This window comes from Octopus bimaculoides, chromosome 21 (assembly GCF_001194135.2).
Source record: "Octopus bimaculoides isolate UCB-OBI-ISO-001 chromosome 21, ASM119413v2, whole genome shotgun sequence".
Lineage (NCBI taxonomy): Eukaryota > Metazoa > Mollusca > Cephalopoda > Octopoda > Octopodidae > Octopus > Octopus bimaculoides.
Window position 1 is genome coordinate 5,042,028 of NC_069001.1, and position 5,497 is coordinate 5,047,524.

The window sequence follows — 5,497 nt, forward strand, 5'->3', positions numbered from 1 at the left end:
CGACCCAAGGCTATAGTAGAAGACATTTGTCCAAGGTGCCATGCAGTGGAACTGAACCTGGAACCATGTGGTTGAGAAGCAAGCTTCTTACCACACAGCCACGCCTGCGCCTATGTATTAAAAAAAAACAACAAAAATACATAAACACACACACAGCTACACACTTAAACACTGATACACAACAAGACACATGCACATACCTGCAGATGCATGTTCAAGCACATTTAGATGCATACATAGATGCACATAACACACATTTAGACATGTATACATCTAGATATACATGCATTTAGATATATACACATTTAGATATATATATACACATATTTGCTTATATATAGATGCATCTAGATGCACACATAGATATATACACACATAGGTATACATGCATTTAAAATGCATGTGCAGTTAGATATGATAGCATTAAGATATACATGCAGTTAGATATACACACATTTAGATATGCATGTATTTAAATATACATGCAATTTATATGTGCATTTTAGATATACACGCATATTTAGGTATATATGGGAATCAGATATACAAGCATTAAGATATACACACATGTTTAGATATATAGGCATTCAGATTTATGTACGTTTAGGTATATATGCATTTAGGTATACACACACATATTTAGATACACACTCACAAGTCTAGATACACGCATTTGCTTACCGATACATGCACAAACACAAACACATGCATGTAAACATAGATAGGCATGCAATTAGATATGCACGCATTTAGATATGCACTTACAAGTGTAGATACATGCAAACATGCAATGTTAAATGCATACATGTAGACACATACAGTTACATATATATGCACATACACAAACACACACACACACACAAATGCATGCATGCAACCATATGCACATTGTTAATACAGTGCTATGCACCAAGAAACACAATTCAGATTCCACTAATAGTAATGTTTAGATTTCTTTAACGAGATACCTATTTCATGTGAAACAACCTCGAGGACAGCTATTTTTGGTACACTACTATTTTGGCAGCGATTCGTGTTTCACCCTTGTTCATGCGTACGTATACACCCGTAAATGCACAGAAATATATAGGTATGCATGTTCATACATGCACGAAAGTATTTCTGTGTGTGTGTGTGTGTGTGTGTGTGCGTGTGCAAGCATGGAAAAGTTGATGTTTAAATGATGATGATGATGACGACGATGATGATGATATATTGACAGGTGGCACAAGAAGCAGTGCTGAAATATACGGGTATACAATATTAAATGTGGAGGTGCAATGGCCCAGTGGTTAGGGCAGTAGACTCGCGGTCGTAGGATTGCGGTTTCGATTCCCAGACCGGGCGTTGTGAGTGTTTATTGAGCGAAAACACCTAAAGCTCCACGAGGCTCCGACAGGGGATGGTAGCGAACCCTGCTGTACTCTTCCACCACAACTTTCTCTCACTCTTACCTCCTGTTTCTGTTGTGCCTGTAATTTAAAGGGTCATCCTTGTCACACTGTGTCACGCTGAATATCCCCGAGAACTACGTTAAGGGTATACGTGTCTGTGGCGTGCTCAGTCACTTGGACATTAATTTCATGAGCAGGCTGTTCCGTTGATCGGATCAACTGGAACCCTCGACGTCGTAAGCGACGGAGTGCCAACAACAACAACAACAACAACAACAATATTAAATACAGGGAAGGGCAAAAGTAGGTATACTAGCACTCCGTAGGTTATGATGACAAGGGTTCCACTTGATCCAATCAACTGGATAGCCTGATCATGAAATTAACGTGCAAGTGGCTGAGTGCTCCACAGACATGTGACACCCTTAACGTAGTTCTCAGGGAGATTCAGTATGACACAGAATGTGACAAGGTTGGCCCCTTTGAATTACAGGTAGTGGTCATTTTTGCCAGCTGAACAGATTGGAGCAATGTGAAATAAAGTCTCTTGCTCAAGAACACAATTTGTCGCCAGGAATTGAACTAACAACCCTGTGATTGGGATACGAATACCCTAACCACTAAGCCATGTGCCTCAACAAAAGTAGGTATACACAGTTGGGTAATATGAGCGGAATGTTCTGTCCATTTCTGTATTTTGTTTTAGGATAAGAAATGAAAAGAACTTTACATTCATGTTAAGCAACCATATACCTACTTTTCACCACCCCTGAGTATATATTTATATATATATATATATATATATATATATATATATTTCTCATACAGTCACATTTAACACGTTCAGGTACAGTTAGACATGGAAAGCCTTTCACTGCGGAAATAGTCTCCAGGGAAATTTCTCCTCAGAGACAATATGTGTGAAAACGCATCATCTATGGACGATGTCATTAGATCACAGCGACACATGCATTTCCGGGCTGTTATACTTCATCAGTTTATAAATACCAAATCAGTTGTCCACAGTTGCATAAGAAAGGTTGTTATTAAACATTATACCAGCAAATGTTCCATTTGCTGGTATAATGTTTAATAACAACATTTGCTGATGTGTATAAAGTCTGGTGCAGCTGGAAATAACCGTATTTAATGGCCTATAAGATGCAAAATAAATTACCACTAAAATAATGTTTTAATTGCTCCACTTAATTGTATAACTTTATGTTATTACCGGTAATTATAAGCAATTTATTTCATCCACATATGATATAAACATACCGTAAGCGATTGTTCACCAATAGATGGCAGCACGTGTTTTGTGAACATACAAACTATTTTGAGCAAGTTTTGAGCTTACACTGAGGGCATTGGATGCAGGGGGATTTTTAAATCCATTTTTAGGGAAAAAAGGTGTCTCATAGGCTATCAAATATGGTAATTTACAAGATGTGCATGGAGTAGCTTTGAGTGAAACATGTAATATTTTCATATACACTTAGACATGAGAACATTTGCTGCTAAGTTAAGGAGTCATACACAAACCAACACCAGTAGCCAAGCAGTGTGAAAAACAAACACAATACACACACACACAATGGGCTTCTTTAAATTTCTGTCTATGAGATCTATTCACAAGGCTTTGGTCAACCAGGAGCTATATAATAAGACACTTACACAAGGTGTCATGCAGTAGAACAGGACCCAAGACCATATGGTTTTGGGAAGCAAGCTTCTGACCCACACAATCATGTCTATGCCTATATATATGTGTGCATGTGTGTGTGTATAGGTTTGTATACACATATATAGATAAATATGTACATATATGTTTATGTTTGTATATTTGGTATGTGAGTATATTTGGCAAATTAAGTTCATCAAGCTATGCAAAGGAAATTCCACCTGACATACGCGTACAAAGCACAGCTATGAAATACCAAACCAATGAGAGAACCTCTGCATAGTCACTCAACTTGCTAGAAGTAGGAAGCAAACATACCTCAAATGACACTCATCCACCTTAAGAAATATTCTTTCCTCTCTAGGAACTAGGCCTGAAATTTTGGGGGAAGGGGCTAGTCAATTAGATTGATCCCAGCAAGCAACTGGTACTTAATTTATCGACCCCGAAAGGATGAAAAGCAAAGTCGACCTTGGTAGAATTTGAACTTAGAACATAAAGACAGATGAAATACCTGCTCAGCATTTTGCCTGGCATGCTAATGTTTCTGCCAGCTCGCTGCCTTATCCAACTTAAGAAATAGTAGATGTACTGGACAATGTAATCCCTAAATGAACGAAAAAATAAAGTAGTCTTGGATATAACACCTTATGTCCTTAACATTCAGATTACTTTGTCAAATGTAATGCTTATTTATTTGCATTGTTCTGAATTAATCATGCCTGAATTAATCTCATAGATTTCAATGATGTGATCATTAATTTTCAAAACGACATTGAAAGGAAGGTGTGATAGGGCAGTTTGAACATGAAATGGGCAGAATATTTGGGCTGGGTATGGCCAATTTAAATGCTAAAATGTTAAATTATATGTGTGCTGGATTAGGGCTGACCAGGGGCCAAACAGCAACATAGATACACAGTTTATTGTGTATAAAAGGATTATATAAGGAGTATAAAGAAAGGTAGAGTACATAGGGTTTATAAATAAGTTTAGACTTACCTAATTTTTGTGTCTTTTCCCTAAATGGCGAGAGGTAACAACGGTCAACTTAACACTGTCATGTGGTCAGAAAAGTAAGAGTGGCCAACTTAACACTGTCATGTGGTCAAAATAAACTGTAAAAAAGAAAGACAGAAAAGAAAAAAAATATTTTGAAATCAAATATTGTAAAATAAGAAAAGAGAAAAATATATGATTGTGACAAAATAATATGTGTCGATGTGTTTGTGTGTGAATGTTTTTGTTAATGTGAATGTGTACAAAGTGTGTGTGACAATGTATGTATGTATGTGCGTCAATGTGTGGATGTGTATGCTTGTATCAGTGAGTTTGAGCATGTGGGAAAACATAACAAAGGGACATAACTCAAAAACACATGGGATTTTATCTGATGCACCACCAATTGCACACTTCACTGCATTACTAATACTACTACTATTACAACTACTTCTACTATTACTACAACAACAACAACAAATAATAATAATAATGATAATAATAATAATAATAATAATCCTTTCTACTATAGGCACAGGGCTTAACATTTTTGGGGAGGGGACTGGTTGATCGAAACCCAGTGTATAACTAGTACTCATTTCATTCATCCTGAAAGGATCAAAGGCAAAGTTGACCTCAGCGGAATAATAATAATAATAATAATAATAATAATAATAATAAGACAATTTGAAGTGTGCGATTTGTAATAAAATAGATTTTGTTTCTAGAACAATATTTTAAGTGTACATCCATTGTCCTCGGGTTCAAAGTAAAACAAAAATACAGAAATTCAAGAAATTCAGCTAGACTATCCTGTGTTCCTTCTTAGACAAAAAAGACATCATTGAGTTTCACAAGTTTGGTTAAGACAAGAAGAAAAGAAGGAAAAGAAGACAGAGAAAAAAGGGAGAGAACTGTCAGTCAAAAAAGTTTTGCGCAAATCTGATGGAAATCTCCTGTCATTTCGTCCATAATTAATCCAACCCCATATATGTACATTTCCTGCCAAGGGCAGGACACTAGTAGCTTATAGATATTATTGTCTCTTATGTGTTTTGAAGACTGGAAGTTGAGAAGAGTCAGAATATTCTGGAGGAAACTTTAAGGCAGAGGCCCCCAACCGATGAGGCCCCCAATACTGGGCCACTGACCATTTGGCACTGGGCCGAATAGAATGAATGAATTTTAGAATTTTATTTCTATTTTATTGGGTATCACAGTCTGCAGGGACCTTGAAGACTGCTAGAAAGCAGGAAAGTATACTAGTCCTTATATATTTAATATTCAATATTTCATATATTCAATAAGACATTCAATACTTCATTTCATTCTACTATATATACTAGAGTTGGAATCCTTTTGAATAATATATCCCTCTATAGACTATCTTACAAACCCCTTTTATATATATATATATATATAT

At 36.2% G+C, this 5,497-nt stretch overlaps 1 long non-coding RNA gene across 1 annotated transcript in view; it reads right to left on the reverse strand.

Moving 5' to 3' along the window:
- The window catches only part of LOC106884097 (uncharacterized), an 88,249-nt gene that overhangs the window by 50,546 nt on the left and 32,206 nt on the right, over positions 1-5,497 (reverse strand). Inside the window, exon 2 of the long non-coding RNA XR_008266444.1 lies at positions 4,078-4,193. This is a non-coding gene — a long non-coding RNA (uncharacterized LOC106884097). The remainder of the gene's footprint in view (positions 1-4,077; positions 4,194-5,497) is intronic.